General features: G+C 40.6%; 1 protein-coding gene across 1 annotated transcript in view; it reads left to right on the top strand.

The window, feature by feature from the left end:
• The window catches only part of LOC137075830 (zinc finger protein 850-like), a 188,540-nt gene that overhangs the window by 4,656 nt on the left and 164,075 nt on the right, over positions 1–19,809 (top strand). The window lies entirely within an intron of this gene.

Genomic DNA, 19,809 nt, shown 5'->3' with positions numbered 1-19,809 from the left:
GGCATAATTCAAGTTCAAGTTCAAGAGTTTTATTTGTCACATACACAGTTATACAGAATACAACCGGCAGTGAAATGTAAACAGGTCCGCTCCATGGACAGCAAATAACAATTAACAAAAAAAAAAGCACAATAAACTATAAAATAGGGATAGGATAAAATAGGAATAGGATAAGGTGCTATATATATACATATGTAGAATTATGAATAAATCAAGTAAAAGAAATAAGAGATGTGGAATAAAATAAGTGAGATAAAGTAAACTGGAGACTATAAAAATAAATACGTGGATAACAGAAGTGCAGGAGTGTAATGTGCAAACAGCATTATAATGAGTAGTTACATGAAACACAAGAATAAAGTGCAGTGCAATATCAGTATGTGAGTTTGTTAATACTGAAGTGAGGTGAAGTCACATGTAGTTAAGTGACAGCGTTCAGGAGTCGGCCTGTGGCCTGTGGGAAGAAACTTCTCCTGAGTCTCTCAGTTTTGGACATCAGGCTACGGAAGCGCTTACCAGAAGGCAGCCGGGTGAAGTGGGGGTTGGCCGGGTGATTAATGTCCTTGATGATTTTTGTAGCTCTGCCTCTGCATCGTTTGATGTAGATGTCCTGCAGAGACGGGAGAGCTGACCCTGAGATGCGCTCGGACAAGCGCACCACTCTTTGCAGGGCTTTGCAGTCGTGACTTGTGCTGTTACCATACCACGCTGTGATGCACTGAGTCAGTAAACTTTCTATCGCCCCTGAATAGAAAGTTTTCAGGATAGCTGGTGAGACCCGGAATTTCCTCAGCTGGCGCAGGTGGTACAGTCTTTGCCTGGCCTTTTTCACCTGAGACTGGATATGTGCAGTCCAGGTCAGGTCCTCGGAGATGTTGACACCCAGGTATTTGAAGCTGCTCACTCTCTCAACTAGTGTCCCGCTGATCATGAGAGGGGAATATGACCGCTGCTGTCTCTTCCTGAAGTCCACAATCAGTTCTTTGGTCTTGTTCACATTCAGAAGGAGACAGTTGTCTTGGCACCATGATGTCAGTTGCTCCACCTCATCCAAGTATGCGGTCTCATTGTTGTTGGAAATGAGGCCCAGGACAACAGTATCATCCGCGAACTTGATGACAGAGGTGGAGCTGTGTGTGGACAAACAGTCATGCGTGTAGAGAGAGTAGAGCAGGGGACTGAGGAAACAGCCCTGTGGAGCTCCCACACTCACGGTGATGGAGGTGGAGGTGAACTGTCCTACTCTCACCACCTGAGGTCTGCCAGTGAGGAAATCTTCAATGCAGTGACAGAGAGAAGAGTTCAGTCCGAGATCCAGGAGTTTGTTAGTTAGCTTAATGGGAACTATGGTGTTAAAGGCTGAACTATAGTCAATAAATAGCAGTCTTACATAGTTCCCATTCTTGCTGTCGATGTGTGTGAGGGAGGAGTGGAGGACGTGAGAGATGGCATCTTCAGTCGATCTATTGGGACGATAAGCGAACTGAAGAGGGTCCAAGGTGTCAGGGATGGAGGAGCAAATGTTGTTTTTGATGAGTCTCTCAAAGACCTTCATGACTAAAGATGTGAGAGCCACTGGCCGATAGTCATTTAGGCAAGAGGGTTTACTGTTCTTAGGGACAGGGATGATGGTGGATTTTTTGAATGAGGTTGGGACCACAGATGTAGCAAGGGACTCATTGAAGATGGATGTGAGGAGTCCAGCGAGCTGATCAGCACAGGACCGCAGGACACGACCTGAAACACCATCCGGACCAGCAGCTTTCCAAACATCCACACGTTTGAGTGTCCTACGAACGTCATCCTCCGAGACAGAGATCACGTGATTGTTGCAGCTCTGAGTGATTCTGTCTGACGCGTCACTCGGCGGTGTCGCGCTGCCGCGATTGCCATCAAAGCGAGCGTAGAAAGAGTTTAACTCGTTCACAAGCAACGGATCAGCTCTCACTTCTGCAGAGGATTTCGTTCCAAAAGCACAGATGGTCCTCAGTCCCTGCCACATCCGCCGGGAGTCGTTGAGTTGGAAATAAGACTCCACGCGATCCCTATAACAGAGCTTTGCGGCTTTAACGGCGCGTCGGAGAGCATAACAGGATGATTTATAATCCCTCATATTCCCTGTTAGTAGACCGGCGTTGTATGCGGCAGTGCGGGCGTTCACTGCAGCGCAGATTGAACTGTCCACCCACGGTTTCTGATTAGAGAAGGACGTTATAGTTATTGTTTGTGTGGCTTGCTCTGTCAGTGTGTTGATGAAGCAGAGCGCCACATCAGTGAACTCGCTGACGTCCGATGAACTCGCCCGGAACATGTCCCAGTCAACGTCGTCAAGAGCTGCCTGTAGCGTGATCTCTGAATGAGGCGACCAGCGTTTAACTTCCCGCCTCACCGGGGGTTCCTGAACGAGCCTTTGTTTGTACTCAGGTGTAAGGAAAATGGCGGCATGGTCCGATTTACCAAAGGCTGGTAGTGAACGAGCCTTGTAGGCATTCTTATACAGAGAATAGCAGTGATCCAGTGTGTTTGCTCCTCGTGTGGGACAGGAGACATGTTGGTGAAAGTTAGGCAATACTTTCTTAAGGTTGGCTTTGTTAAAATCACCCGCGATGACGAAAGCCGCATCGGGGTGGCTGTTTGTGGAGCCGCTGATGGCATCATGGAGGCCAGATAAAGCCAGTCCCGTGTCTGCCTGTGGTGGAATATAAACCACAGTGGCGACGACTGAAGAAAACTCCCTAGGCAGATAGAATGGGCGGCAAATTATTGATAAATGTTCCAGGTGAGGCGAGCAGGATCGCGAAAGGATGGAGATGTTTCTGGGATCGCACCATTTCTTGTTTACCATGAAACACACTCCGCCGCCTTTGGTTTTACCGGCCTCGGCTGTTCTGTCCATCCGGAAAACAGAGAAGTTCTCAGACGGCGTCACAGCTGTGTCCGGGACCGCGGGCGTGAGCCATGTTTTGGACAAACAATAGATGTTGCAGTCTCTCATGTCCCGTTGGAAACTTATCCTGGCTCTAAGATCGTCCATCTTATTCTCCAAGGATTGGACATTTGCGAGCAGAATGCTCGGGAGAGGGGGACTGAATGCTCTCTTCCTCAGTCTGTTGCGGATCCCAGCGCGTTTCCCGCGGTGTTTTTTGAATCTTCGCCTACGAGTCGGGTGGCCTTTGTTCAACTCGGCGTTCCGAAGAATCTCAGGTGGCCACAGAGGATTGATGAAAGCGTCTTGAACCAGGTCAGTGTAGCGATAACCTATATCCAAAAGTGTTTTGCTATCATAGCAGACCAAGGCTGATGATAGATTAGTAAAAATCGAGAACAAAAGAGTGTAGAATAATAAATAAAAGCAAAGTCTCAGAGGAGCGACCTGAACGGCGACCGAACACGGCGGCGCCATCTTGCATTATATGACACACCACAGTGGAAATATGAAACTGCTTTGGAAAAATTAACTGTTTAATGCTGCCATCTAGTGGTTACAATATGAACTAACTTTTAAGATAATTTAAACTACCTTGTGATTTTTTTAGACGTTTGGAGAAGAAATAAATTAAAATTTGTTGTCTATAGGAATTATTAATTACCTGCATGATGTAAATATGGAGACAGCAGTTCATATTCCATCACTATATACATGCAGTCCATTTGCACTTGTGCTATATAAATGCAGTCCATTTACCTGCATCATATTTTAAGCTGATTTTGCATCGTCGCAATCCTGAGAATAACTTAAATGGGTTGTTCTATAGGATTGGTTATGACAATAGTTTTGAACTCTAGACCTCTAAAGAGGGCCACAGTGATCCTCTGAAGGTGATAATCGGTGCCGCTAATAAAGTTTTGATGGATGATGATTGTAATAAAGGTAAAGATGATTAGAGTGACAGGACGATATTGAGGCGCAAACAAAACCGTGTAGCCTATGTACACCCTCGTCTCACTGAACCATATAACATATTTCTGCATGACCACAGTTCAATATAGTTGCGTAGTTGTCAAAATTTGTGAGTTTTTATAATGGACTCTCACAGAAGAAGCTTTGTGAGGATCAGTAGTGTTTATGTACAAATGTTGCCTAGAAATCTAGACGCACCCTAGTGGGAGCAAATATAATTTGCAGCCAGGGCGTCTAGCAACCAAAATAACCAAAAACCAAACTAGTCAGGCCAATCACATCGTACATAGAGTCGGTGGGCGGGCTTAACATAATGACGGCAGAGTTGCGATAGTTCCGCGTGCTAGGGGAGACCAGGGACAGTTGTAACACTTTTTGCAACTTTTACCAATATATCAAAAAACATTTATACTGGAATAACCAATTTGTTATATTATAAACTTCAATCTGTCAACTTTTGAAACAATGTATTTACTTTTATGAAATATGTACAGGTGGACGATTGTAACATGTCTAAAATAATGAACCAGTTCTATACTCAAAATGTTTTTGTGACTATTTATTTCATGTTTTTAAGTAATGATTACATTTTTCATACTACATGACAAAAAAGAGGGGAAACTGTCAAATTATAATGCAAGAAAATTATTTAATGGGTAGAACACCTCAACGAAGTTTAAACTTGAACAAAAACATTCTCAACAACAGAGAGAGGGGGTGGGGGGCTCGGTAGGCCTGGTCTGAATCACAGTTGTGGCAAGTGTAGAAATCCCTTCCGTCTGTGCAGTCCTTGTGTGCCCAGGCTTTACAGGACCAGCACTGGAACCAGACCTCCCTTGACCTGGAGAAGCTTTCCAAGCACACAATACAAAATTTATTTTCATCATCTGATGAGTCCTGCATTTTCTGCTTCTTTGGTTTGGATTTTTTATTGTTGCCAAAATTATTATTTTTTAGCAGCAGACCTGCTTACCTCAGCCTCAAGTTTTTTGTTTTTTTTTACGGGAGTGTCTGTAAGGATAGCGGTTTCCCTTCTTTTCCTGCCCTTTGTCGTCGGCTTTCTTGGGCCAGCTTTTGAGTGTGGACGGATCGACACGGGTGAAAGTTGTGTCCATAGCAGAGGATGATGGCTCAGGCTCGGACACCACACATGGTGTGACAGGGGATGATGCTCCAAGTGGCATGGAGGATGCCACCATTGCCACATTGGGTGATAGAGTTGCAGAGGAAGATGGAGCCTCTGGTGTCACTGCTGGCAGTGGGCGGTCTGTGACTAGGGATGGTGCAAAGTCACTGTCACTGAAAATATTCCTATTAAAAGGCCAAATCCCAGTGCATGCAAACCCTGCCTGAATATTTGACGGTGACGCAGCACGGGGAAAGGCACTCTTCACAATGCCCGGCAGATCATAGATGGTCATTGTGGCTCCTGGGGGAGTTTTCATCCAGCTGTCACAGCAGTTGTAAACCAGCCTCTTCAGTGGCCCATACACACTGCGATCCAAAGGCTGCAGCTTATGGGAACAGTGTGGGGGGAATGAGAGGAGGATGATGCCATGGCTCCTGTAAAAATCAATCCCCTCCACAGAAAGGTGGGATGTGTGGTTGTCCAGAATTAGAAGCACTTTTGACTCCAGTGAGGACTCGGTGTGAGTCTGGAAGTGCTTGAGGAAGACCAAAAAGTCCTCCCCTTGCATCCACCCAGACCCATTTGCTGTCCCAATACAGCCAGGAGGGCAATTGTTGGTAGAGAAGGGATGGATTTTTTTCCAGAGGAAGATGAACATTGGTGGGATGGAATTCCCCATGGCATTCACTGCACAGGCAAGTGTAATTAGTGTTCCCCGTTCTGCAGAGGTAACTGCACCTACTTGCTTGACTCCCTTTCTGGCGACAATTTTTCAGGATTTTGTACTGGGGTGATTCCTGTATAGAAAAAATAATGTAATTTAGTACTTTTATTCTGTAATTATTTTAAGCTGTAAGGCTGTGAGCTACTGGAAGGTGTTTCTAAGGGAAATATAGATAATTTGCACCACACCTGTTTCATCCATATTCCAGATGTCCTGTGCAGCAAATCTATGTTTGTTCAGGACAGAAAACAAGTTGTCAAAAAAAGTATTGATCTTTGTGGAATTGAAACTCGTAGCCCGTGAGAGGCTTGTAGCCTGAGGGCTTCTAATGGAGAGAGTGGGGTGTCTCTTCAAAAATGTTGTGAACCAGTCGGCTCCAGCCATCCCGTTTTCTGCCCAGGTTTCGGGGTACCTGCAACTGTAGGTCTTTGCCAAATCATACGCAAACTTCCGGACCTATATTATATAAATTGTTAATTTGTTTAATGCACAACAAATGTTTATAGCATAGCCTACTCTAGCTTAATATATAGCCTATCTAGCCTACCTCCTTTGACCTCAACCCATAATACAAATCAGCTGCCTGCATTAGGTACTCCCTTAAGAGGAGCTCCTGCTCTACTGTAAAATCCCTTTTCGGAGTCCAGTAACCAACTCCGGGAAGGGTCTTTGATCCCTGGCTCCTCTTTTTGTGGAATCGGTGCAGGGTCACATGGCAAATGCCATATGATTTGACCACTCCCCTGACTGACTTTCCCGGTCTGATTTCATCAGAAGCCCTTTCCAGCACAGGCAATGGGACTCCCCTGTCTGTCTTCCTCTTTCTGATATTTGGCATGCTGTAAGCAATGTTTATATAAAAAAAAGATAATTACCTTAATAATTAAGGTTACTTAATCATTAATATTACCGTAATAATAATTACCTTATATTTTACATCTAATTTGCAATTAACAGTGTCCATTGACACTTGTTAGCCATTTCTATTTTTAGCTTACAACACAGTGATTCTAATAATACTTGTTTGAATTTGTAGTGATTTTTACTTTTGTCCACCCAAGGACACTAAGTAAGAGAGTGATTGGTACTCACGTCACCGCTGACGTTGTGAATTTGGATCACACGTCACTTAAGGTGTGGTTATGAGTACATCAGATGACCACCTTCCCCCCTGTTAGTTTGGGACACTAGTCAAGGTCTTTTACCTTGGCTGTATGAGAACACTCCGCACAGGAGGCTGCCCAGTCATTTATAATGAATGAAAAGGGGGGAGAGTTGGTCAGCTGATTTATCTGAAAGATTGGTGAGATTTCTAACTTGTAGAGCCTTTTCTGCCTTATCAGCACAAGGAAGACACAATTGTAATAAAATAGATTTTATTAACAAAAGATAATTAACACAACTACTAAATGAATACAATGAATGATAAAGGAATAAAGTGCGTAAAATGCATAAAATACATGTGAGTAAGTTAAGTGTGGCTATAGAAGAGTTACGTTATCTTATGGAAAGATAAACTGTTGTTTCTCTGAAACTAAGGTGAAGAACCTTATTATGCATTAAACAAATAAACGACAGATTATTTGTTATTAACTAGCATCAGTTATATTACCTCTAATGTAAATTAGAAAATCATATACTAATAATATACAACAATGCCAAGGTCTCTAGAAAGAGGTTTGGATAAGTGATATTTACGTTCCATGTGGTTGAGTAAGCAGTCCGATGGTGATGACTTCTTCCAATGGTTTTGCTGGGAGACAGTGCAGTGAAGAAAGGAGCTGGAATCTGTTCCAACAGCCTTGAACACGAAGATCTGTAGGATGCTGATCTCCTGGGGCACCAAAGGGTCTTAAAATCTGGAACACGCAGATGAGGCCCTGAAGTAGGTGCAGAAGGTCCTTAACCTGGAACACGCAGACGAAGGAACCTTGAAGTGAAGGTTTGCTCTCCTGAGCTTAACCTTGTTGCAAATGTCTCTGTGTGTCTTCTGCTTCTTTGGACCAGACACTCAGAAGTTGGTCAATCTGCTCTGATCTCTTTAGCATGGAGACTTGAGACATGCTGTAGTCATCTCGCTGGATTAAACTCTGAACGTAGTGTTGGTTAATGTCTCTTTCCTCACAGGCTGGAGGCTCAGATCGTTGTATCTGTCACTGCCTCACAAGCTGTAGATTCAGATCCTCGGATCTTGTGTTGTCTCTCTGGTTAAACCAGAGGCTCAGAACTTGGTTGCTCTGTCAAAGTCTAATCCTCGGCGGACAGACTCAGAACTTGGTGAACTGTTTGTCTCTCAGATGTGGAGACTCGGAACTTGGTGAACTGTTTGTCTCTCGCGTGGAGGAGACTCAGAACCTGATTGCTCTGTCACAGTCTAATCCTCAACGGACAGACTCAGAACTTGGTTGCTCTGTCACAGTCTAATCCTCGGCAGACAGACTCAGAACTTGGTGAACTGTTTGTCTCTCGCGCGGAGACTCAGAACCTGGTAGCTCTGTCACAGTCTAATCCTCGGCAGACAGACTCAGAACTTGGTGAACTGTTTGTCTCTCGCGTGGAGGAGACTCAGAACCTGGTTGCTCTGTCACAGTCTAATCCTCGGCAGACAGACTCAGAACAAGGAGTGTCTATTGAAAGGGTACCTTTATCCTTTTCCGAATAGGAGGAGATTGCAATTTGGCACTGGAATTTCCATTCCAGTGTTGCAATTGGCTGCTGGCATCAGAGAGGGCACACAGTGTGGCCCACCCTTCTTTCCCCTGTGGAACTCATTTGCATACTGTACACAATTAGAAGTCTTTAAAGGGTCTTTAAAGTTCATCAATGCATTTCTCACTTTCCAAACCACCATCAGAATACCCTTGGCAATATACTAAACACATAGACACCAAACATGATGGAAAAAGATTGAACTGTCATGTGTTCATTAATTTGTTCATTAACAGCTGAATTTGTGGAAGATGTTGCATTACAAATAGCTGTCACTGAGAATACTTATTTCTCTGAATAAGTATGAGATGGATGTGTGTAGTTTACATCAGTCTTAAGGTTTCCAAATATAGTTGTGAATGGATTTGGATGGATCAGTTTTGGTCTTTCTTTGTTTCACCCACTACTGCTGAGGTCCTGAGGAATGTTTATGGCCGTCACAAATCAGGACATTAAGGATCCGTCTCTGGATGGGTGAAGGGCAGAAACTGCATGTGGACCAATGAGACTTCCTGTTCTTCCTGGACTTGGTACTAGAGGTCTTCTTCTTGCCCTCAAAGAGGTATCTGGCTGTTGTCCAAGCATCTTTATCTGATGGCGTTGGACATCTTGTTTGTGCTAGTCCAACAAGATCCAATCAAAATGTAGCAAACCTTTGTCCACTGTTATGGGCAAAGAGGGACCCAGCCATAAACTGGGCCCTGAAATTCTGCTGTCCACTACAAATTCATAGACATTTGATCTTATAACATTATCCAAAAAAGTACATCAGAAAGAAAAGTACATTTTTTACCTCAAAAACAGTCTTTTGTGAATAACTCCGTCAGAAAGATTCAATGTTGCTCCCTCCATTTTAAAAAATTGGAGGGAAACTAACTGAGCATGTGCAGAGTGAGTGTCATCACTCTAGGTCGTCTCTGATTGGAGGAATTCAAAGCGTTACAACTGTCCCTGGTCTCCCCTACTTGTAAACAAAAAAGCCGGCGAACAACGGTCTTTCAAACCGGCTTTAGCATTGCAATAATTTTTTTTGTGAGTAAATAAGAATAGACACTTTATTAAACAGTACATAAAGTATTGAATGAAAATGTCATTTGAAACATCCGCATCTCTTCAGGCCAAAGAAATCATGCCATAACAGAGTAAACAGCCCAGGACATTATACCAATGCTGCATTTTAATCTGGAGGACTAAAACATGGCAGACCACAAGAGATACCAGGAAATGCTTGAAAATCATACTTTATATTTCTTTTCTTTTGCTCTGAAATATATTTAAAACCAACTAACAAAGGTTATTTTACACCATTTTATTTAATCATTATTGCTGCATGTTCTATTTATTTTTATTTAAATGTTTAAAGGTAATTTTATTTAAAATAAAGTCGTTTTAAAGAGGACAACACTGAAGTTTTTATATTTTCAACCTTTTTTCCTCATGGAATCAAATAACGTGCTAATACAGCACACAGTGATAACCTTAATCACAGCATGAAAATTGATACCTGATAAATTGTCAAATGCCTAATATATATATATATATATATATATATATATATATATATATAACACTGTATATTTACACAATCAATCTGCTTTATTTTTCTAAGCTCACCTCTCTTTTTGGCCAGCTTCGGTTGTTGATGGGAATATACTGTGGAAACAGTATACTACAAACAGTTTAATAAGAAGACACTTTATAAACATAGTACATTACGCGTTCACGGACAGGCGCCATCTTGGAAAACAGTCTCGACTCATCGAGCCACGAGCGCTCTCTGCTAAGTGATGAACTGTGACTTGGAATCTCATATGGTCCGTTGTTTCCGGAAGAAAACACTGAACACAACAGAGAAAATAAATAAATAAAACTAAAAATGTCCATGTTATTACATTTCACAAACTTAATTCCTATCGACCAGCTCACTTAGAACCTCGTGGATCGATTAGTCGAGACGGTTTTCCAAGATGGTGCCTGTCCGTGAACGTGTAAGGCACTATGTTTATAAATTATCTTCTTATTAAACTGTTTGTACACTTACAAAGTTCTCAATGCTTCGGTTTGCATGTAGGGACCCTCATTATGCTACCGTGTTAGTGTGAGGCTATTTTGAGCCTTGTTAGTGGTATTAACTAGCAATTTAATTTTACCACCCTGTGTCGACCCTGTGCCCCATAGACTAGCGTTATAAGCTAATCTGTTTTTAAAGATAAAACTCTTTACATTCGATTTTCATTAAAACGCATCCCAGAGAACGATCTACTCAGTAACCATCTGTTAATTACCCCTTGATTCCTTTCTCACCGGAGTTGTCCTTTAAAGATTGTAGTAACTAACTAGTTGCGGATTAATTTAAATGAGATTATTCACAACCAGTAAAAAAAAATCATACAAATATACCTTCTTCTTGAGAACACCCATCCATGTCCATGTCAACAGTCTCTAAAATGGTAAATGATAGAATATGAATGAGTTAGAAAGCTGAAACTGTGATCGCTCCAACAAAAGTAAGCAAAAATACTACAGAAATTGCTGACTGTTTAGGTTGAATAACTATAAACCCTAGAAAAACCCTGTCACTATGATATGGTCAAATGCTTCTACTCTGAATAAGTAATAGAATTAAATTAAATAGGACAAAGGGTATATTCAATTCAAAAAGAGGAAAAAGACTTTAATACCAGTCACGTCAAGCTGAATTTCATCCAGATTCTTCCTTTTGTACTCTCCTGGCCATCCTTGTTCCAAAGCTAAAAGTACCTTACTGATTTTAGATAGCATGGAGGGTCCCTTCTGGAAGACGTTAATGCTTTCTGTGTACCTCAATCTTGTGGCCAAGGAAATCTGCCTACTGGTCAAGCTCTGTTGTTTCGAGATTCAGAACAGTCGACAATCTGAACCCCTCAAGTAATGGACAGAGTGTGGCAATGCAAACAAGTATGTGTTTTCTGTCAACACTCCACATTTGTCTCGCATCTCAGTCAGAGTATCAAGTGATTCCTTCATGACTGGAGAAAGGAGAACAGGGAATTTCCTTCCTCTCTTTCCGACTATGGCAATTCGGACAAAATGTTTGCAAAGCCTCTGCCCGAGAGCTGTTAGGGCTAGATTAACATCTTTGTGTCCTTTACCAGCTTTTGGACATCCTGCGTGAATGGAAGAATCTAAGGAGAATTCCACTTGGCCTGGTTAAGCTGATATAGCGCTTGACTCGCAATGTCAAATTTCCAGCTCTTGATAAAGCATCGCAAATTCCTCAGCATCTTTGGCAGTCTGTTGATCTTTCATCTTCAGTGCTTCAGATTTGATAAACATGGCTAGCGCGTGCAAGCCATGCCCAACTTTGCAGGCAAGAGATGGAGTTCGATATGTGCTAGTTTTATCACTGAATCCAGCGAGGCATCTTGCAGCTCTGACAACATGAGTGTACTTTTCAGGTTTTATGAGTTCTTTGATAGCCTTCACGTGTGCAAGCTTTTTTGCTTCCAGTACCAGTCTTCCAAGCTCCCTAAGTTTCTGTCGAATATAGAATATTGGTGATGGCTGATTACATTTTCATTCTTGTTGAACAGTCTGAAACCATATTCAAGAATGCAGTGGTCTTCCTTAATTGCAACTGCAACCTCATCTTGATTCATATCGCTTAAGAACTTCCAGTATGTCTCGCTAAATTCAGTCGGAGCAGGTTCAGCAAAAGCACAATGCTAGAACTCTTGTTTTACCTCGTTTAAATGTCTTACCCTGAGGCTTAAAATTGCAGACCTGAAAATGTCACCACATCACTGTTTTTCTGAACCATCCATAGCAGTAAACAAAGTGCAAAAATTCTTGTCCTTTCTTTTTTTCTTTGGTTGCTTGCACGTGATGAGTTTGCCTTTGGGGCTCTCCAAAACTTCAACGTTTCTTTCAAAGTTCCCCTTGTTTCGGATAAATCTAATTGCCGTCGCCTTTCTTTCGAGTTCTTTGGCAAACTTAATGCCTTCGCAACCTCAACAACATCGCTGTTCCTACGCGACAAGTGTCTTGACATTTTCTGAACTATGCGCCCACAATAAAAGCCTGGATGTTTCTTGTTATATCTTCTAGAACCATCCTCCTTTTTTAAAACTGGATTAAAATAGACAGATGGCTCTTCTTCCAATGGAATTGAAACACACGATCATCTCCTTGTTACTACATGTTGCCACTGTTTTCTCTCTGCTTCTTTTTTTCTGCCACTAGAAAATCTTTACGACGAGTCATGACTAGTTCCAAAGCTTCTGCTCTGACCGGACTCACACTGGCTCTGACTGGACTTGCTTCTGCTCTGACTGGACTCAAAGCGGATCTAACTTGACTTGCTTCTGCTCTGACTGGACTCAAAGCGGCTCTGACTTGACTTGCTTCTGCTCTGCCTGGACTCAAACAAAAAAGTTAAAAGGATTCGTAAAAAATAAAATAAAAAATGTACCTTTATCCTAGATGTGTATGAGTATAGTTCATCAGGCACAAGTACATTTATTGAGAAGACATTAGATGTCATTGATAGACATTAGATCCTTCTCAAAAAATTAAACGTTCATAATATTTTAGATTCATTGCACACCAACTGAAATATTTCAGGTCTTTTATTGTTTTAATACTGATGATGTTGGCATACAGCTCATGAAAACCCAAAATTCCTATCTCAAACAATTACCATATCATGAAAAGGTTCTCTATACGAGCTATTAACCTAATCATCTGAATCAACTAATTAACTCTAAACACCTGCAGAAGAGTCCTGAGGCTTTTAAAAACTCCCAGCCTGGTTCATTACTCAAAACTGCAATCATGGGTAAGACTGCCGACCTGACTGCTGTCCAGAAGGCCATCATTGACACCCTCAAGCGAGAGGGTAAGACACAGAAAGAAATTTCTGAACGAATAGGCTGTTCCCAGAGTGCTGTATCAAGGCACCTCAGTGGGATGTCTCTGGGAAGGAAAAAGTGTGGCAAAAAACGCTGCACAACGAGAAGAGGTGACCGGACCCTGAGGAAGATTGTGGAGAAGGTCCGATTCCAGACCTTGGGGGACCTGCGGAAGCAGAGGACTGAGTCTAGACTAGAAACATCCAGAGCCACCGTGCACAGGCGTGTGCAGGAAATTACGGTGCCGCATTCCCCAGGTCAAGCCACTTTTGAACCAGAAATGCCAAAATGCCCAGTGTCCAGTGTCAAGTACCCACAGTCAATGATGGTCTGGGGTGCCATGTCAGCTGCTGGTGTTGGTCCACTGTGTTTTATCAAGGGCAGGGTCAATGCAGCTAGCTATCAGAAAATTTTGGAGCACTTCATGCTTCCATCTGCTGAAAAGCTTTATGGAGATGAAGATTTGGTTTTTCAGCACGACCTGGCACCTGCTCACAGTGCCAAGACCACTGGTAAATGGTTTACTAACCATGGTATTACTGTGCTCCATTGGCCTGCCAACTCTCCTGACCTGAACCCCATAGAGAATCTGTGGGATATTGTGAAGAGAAAGTTGAGAGACGCAAGACCCAACACTCTGGATGAGTTTAAGGCCGCTATCGAAGCATCCTGGGCCTCCATAACACCTCAGCAGTGCCACAGGCTAATTGCCTCCATGCCACGCCGCATTGAAGTAGTCAATTCTGCAGAAGGATTCCCGACCAAGTATTGAGTGCATATGTAACCCAGGGCCCAGTTATTCAAAAGTAATCCACTAGGATTTTGGATAACGGATTGGATCAAATATTGAAAATGTGTTTTTCAAAAGAAAAAACGGATTACATAATCGGATTAGATCACGTAATCCAATCTTGGTTTTGATCCAGATCAAACCTTTAGTTTGGGTTTTTCAGAACTTTTTTGTAGGATTTGGATCATTTTGATACCAAAAATCTGGATTAAACTGATCCCATCAGAAGGGTGGATTCAGTGTGGATTTCATGCCCAAAATGTAATGAAAACTTTAAAAATGTATCAAATAATACTATTTTTATTCTGTCACTAATTGATATATATATATATATATATATATATATATATATATATATATATATATATATATATATATATATATATATTAGGGGTGTGCATTGGCACTGCCTTCACGATTCGATTCGATTACGATTCACCAGGTAACGATTCGATTCAATTCGATTCTACGATGCATTGCGATGCATCAAAATTCTACTGCACACAAGGGTCGTAGATCCTTCGCTATAAAACATGCCACCGATCGTGTGATCCTCTTTGCTCTCTTGGAGTTGTGTGGCAATGCTGACACCAGCGACTCGTCAATTCTTGGCTGGGATGTGTTGACTTTTTGTGTTGTTGTTGTCAAGGATGCCAACAATCGACATGGTTTGTAAAGTTAGTTGTATTGCCAACGTGCTTAATTTTAGTGTGGCAGATTTTACACACCGCGTAAGACTTGTCTAGTTTCCCATTCCCTTCATAAAATCCGAAATGTGCCCAGATGTCCGCCTTCCAAGCTTTGGGACCGTTTTTAATAACCCGTCTATCGTGGTCATCTCCCTCCGCCTCAGCCATCTTGCTTGTTGTTGTTGTTATTCTCCCGGAACCGGAAGTATTTGAAACTTCACAACTGTATTGTCCGCCAGAAAATAAACAGTGACATAATCTATATATATATTCATCACAATCGAAAATATTTTTGTTTTTAGAATATTTATTAGTGATGCATGCAATGATTACAGTACATCTATACTTGATACTTGTTATAAATATCCTCAATGTCCAGTGTTTGTGTTGAAGGTCTCAGATGAGCGGACTGCTGGAAGAGTGGGGTTTTTCTTGTTTTTAGTTTTTTTAAATGTGTGTGTATTCATTACAAATAAAATTAAACTTATACTGACCTTACACTGGCTATTCTACTTGTTGCTCTTTACATATAGTTCTACTTTTTGATTTCCTATCATGTTTGAGCACTGGTTATCCAGATTTAGTGATCCTGAAAAGTTCCTATCCAGATCAGATTGATCCAATCCGATGTTGCTTTAAAAAATTGGCTCCAAAAGTAAGCTGGATTACGTGATCACGGATCACACAAAAAGGATTACTAAATCCGGATCAATTTTATCCGGATTAAACCTTTTGAAAAACCAGGCCCAGGTTACTAGTGGTTAGTGGCTGAGAAAAAAATTATACAGAGGCTGAAACCATAAATGTAATTATTTTGACTAATTACATAAAATTGTATGTATATGTATATATATAAACAAATATGTATACGTATAAAATATTGAAAGGTTTAAAATCAATAATATTTTCACATTACGATGTATCCAATGAGATCGCGTCTGACGTCACTAAAGCTCTGCCGTCGCGGGATTATTATATCCAGCACGTTTGAGATCTTTCTCTTTTCTCTATAACCGCTGATGCAAACGGATGCTTTTTTGGTTCACAATCCCAGATTGTGTGAAGAGTGACACTTTGGAACACGTGTGCTCTGGAAATTTCCCATTGGCCGATTTACATGTGATGAGTGAGTTCCTTGGTGAGTTTAGGCCTGTTACTGGTGTAATATTGATGGCGATTACAGCCTTATGTGTAAACTTGAAGCAGAAAAGACACTGTATGTTGTGTTAAGGTGCAGTTTGTGTGTTAACTAGGGCTGAACGATATTCTGTTTTAACATCGACATCGCGATGTGCGCGTGTGCGATAGTCACATCGCCGGAACATTCGATGTGAAGGGTAGAAGTATTTTTTTATGGTCTATGGTAGTAGCCCATGGTGTATTAAGGAAGCACACAGTAAACACGAGTTTGTTGCTGGAGTGACATGCACGTTCCTCATGCCTGCACAGTGATTGGTTCGCTGTGCCGGTGCTTACCGCTCACGGCCAAACATTCACTGCTAAAATGCGCAACGAAGAGGATCCAAAGAGGGAAAAAAAAGGTTTGTACCAGAAATCATCTTTTTGGGACTATTTCGGCTACATAAAAGAGGATGTTGAACAAAAAGAGGTACTTTGCATGGAGTGTCTTGTGGCCACAAAACAAGAAAACACCACCAATTTGTCTGATCACTTTAAAACGGCACCACAAAGATCTTTACGACGAATACAAAGCAGGGCTCGACATTAACGCTTGTCCAGGACATGTGGGTGTTTTGAAGGGACAAGTGAAAGAGAATTTTACTTGAATGACGTACAAGAGCCGGATTAAAACAAAAAATAACTAGCGAATCACCAAAATGCAAGAATGTTTGTGCATTTATTTGGTGTAAATGGCGATTGATTGTGGATAATATATAATGAACTGACGATAATAAGGTCGCGCTGTTGACGCTCGTGCAGCCTCTCGAGGAGAAATCACAACACTTGAGCGTTCTCCTGAATACCATAACGACTGAAAATGACACTGATTTCATATGATTTCATATTTCTCCATAAACAACTAATTAACAATCACTTAGTCACCTACATTTTAGCTGCAATATTTAGTGTTTTTGTTCTATTTCAGCAGCGAAAATCGTTCACAGCAGACCCGTAACACATCTCACTCATAGCAACAAGTGTGAACGATTCAGCGTTCGAATGAATCGTTTGAATGAACGACTCAGTGACTCACTCATTAAGACGGTCATCTGCTGCCACCTACTGGAGGTTTAGTTTCATGTTTACACATATTTTCCAACATTTCTTTTTGTCACTTGTAATGAAGCTTGCTTATTAGTGAAATTATTAATATCACGGAATGGTATTGACTTTAGCCTGGATTGATGGCTCTCAATATCGCAATATATATCATTGGGGGAAAAAATATCGCAATGTAATTTTTTTCCAATATCGTGCAGGCCTAGTGTTAACTGAAAGATACATGCACAAGGGTTAAACAAAATGCTTTTAATGGTAAGAGAAATAATTCCATAAATAAGTAGTTATGCAAATTGATGTAACACTATACAAGTGGATATTATTTGATGTTTTATTAGGAATTGGGTTCGAACTGAGTAATATGTGCTTTTATAGCATCCGTTATTAATTTTCCTTGTGGCCTGTATGTTCAAGGCCAGGTTTTTTTTCTTCCTGTGATGTTTGTTGAGTTTGTGGAGCCAGCAGCTGAATGTTGCCTGATGTGGATTGATCCAAGTGTGAATCCTTCTGATTCGTGAATCGTCTCAACTCCTTTCTGCACTTTATGCATCTTGGTGGAGTTGGACTGGCGGGCCACCTGTAGAGTGAATCCTTAGAACTTCTTCTGAACTTGAACGTGTTGTCATCGAACGGTAGGAGAGGAATTGCACAACAAACTTGTTTTTTTTTTGTATTCGTCCTAATCCTGGATCAGCTGCACAGACTGTGAATTACACACACATCAAGGATTTTTCCATTTTCCTAAGAAACTGAACTGAATTCATGGACTGATATTATTTTCATTTTTTTTCTTTTCGTTTTGAGGTTTTCCAATTCGTTGTGAATGAACCTTGTGGTTATTGGGTATTCAGTCAATAACTGAATTGTTTTTATGTTTTATTTTTATTTGTTCATGTTAAACTGATTGGATTCTTGTTTAGAGAGTGAAAACTAAATAGGGTTTAATTCAAGAAAAAGACTCAGAGACGAAAGAGGCAAAGTTCATTTTAATCTGACTACATATGCAAATTTCAATTGACCTAATTGAAGGCTGACTTAAGGTTGATTTGCGGCTTCCATAGAGTGAAACATCCATATCATTCCTGGAAAGAAGGGAAATGTGCACATTTAGTGTAGCGTAAATACTTATCTGTCATTGCATTCAAATGAAATCAATTGTTGTTGTTTTCAATACAGTTAAATCTTGCTCTTACCAAAACTCTTGATCGTCTGAATTTGTTCACTCCTGTTGCACCATCTCTCTCAGCAGACAAACCTAGTCTTCTGATCATATTGGTCCAGTTGTAGAATCGATATAAAATGTATACCTCAAGTGTTGGTTACACATAACTGAACATAATTATTTGAAGGTTGACTTTTTTTTGTATTAAAAACACTTTTCTTTTATTGGTCGGATGAAATATGCTATTTTTTTTAGATAGGAATTTGGGGTTTTCAGCTGTATGCCAAAATCATCAGTATTAAAACAATAAAAGACCTGAAATATTTCAGTTGGTGTGCAATGAATCTAAAATATATGAAAGTTTAATTTTTATCATTACATTATGGAAAATAATGAACTTTTTTTGCGAAGGACTTGTATATTACAAACAAAGAATGTTTAGCTTATTTAGCTATTTGGATAGACATAGCCTTTATGACAAGTCTTGAAATTGTTAGCAACCCTTAATTTCCATTTGATGTCTCTTAACATCTAATGGTTTCTTAAGTCATGCACACATGCAAGCCTAAGTTTTAAGCCTTCAGTATGATAAACTGACTATATGATTAACTGTTGGAAAGACGTGTTCTGTAAGGGAGAGCATTGTTTTATCTAAGTAAATTACAAATGTACTGTTGATTTCTGTTCATTTGACCAATTGGATTAAAAACGTTCAAAAAAAATGTGCCAACTATAGAGAAATTTACATTAATGTTTGGCATTATTTGCAGCAATATATTCAAATGGCCTCATATTTCCCATATGCTACTTTTACATTAAGTTTATTAGGGTCAGATGATAAATAAGAGGATGAATAAGACTTACAGGATGACGGCAGTTTCTCTTCAGCCTTTTTGAAGCCATTTCAGACTTCGAGGAAGGTTCATCCATGCCATCATCACTTGAAGCAGAAAAATCTGGCACTCTCTCCATCTGCAAAAAGGAAGTTGTGTCAAGTTATGATTGTCCATTGTTGTCCAAATTCTATTAAAACAATTTACCGTAGAAATGGATTATCATGCAGTTGGTATCCAGAGTGTCAGAGACATACCGATATCCTTTCTGTCTTTTGGAACTGATGTCATTGTCGGACTGTAAATTTGAATCCTCATCTGTCTCATCTTCATTACTTTCATTTGAATCAAATAGAAGATCCGAAAAATCAGGTACTTCATCCATCTACAAAGAGAGTTATTTCAGTGAAAGGTTACAATTTTTTTCTCTAGCTGTGTCACAGGTAAAGAACACTTCAACTATTTATGATGCACATTTGGTCAAAAGTTTGGAAACAAAGATTCTTAATGTTTTTCAAAGAAATCTCACTAAAAAACTGTACTACCGAAATATTACAGCAAGTTTGTAATTTATTATAGTTTAAAATGTTAAAACTACCCACATATGGACTTCTATTTCTATTATCAAAAATAAAAATTAACAGGAAAAGTACATTTTTCAAAAGAAAAAGGAAAAAAAAGAAAATGAGCCGTTTTAAAGGATATCATTTAAAGCCAATTTAAATTGTAAGTCTTGATAAGA

The sequence above is a fragment of the Pseudorasbora parva genome, chromosome 5 (assembly GCF_024679245.1).
Source record: "Pseudorasbora parva isolate DD20220531a chromosome 5, ASM2467924v1, whole genome shotgun sequence".
Lineage (NCBI taxonomy): Eukaryota > Metazoa > Chordata > Actinopteri > Cypriniformes > Gobionidae > Pseudorasbora > Pseudorasbora parva.
The sequence above is the reverse complement of the archived record's forward strand: the minus strand, read 5'-3'. Positions and strand labels throughout refer to the sequence as shown.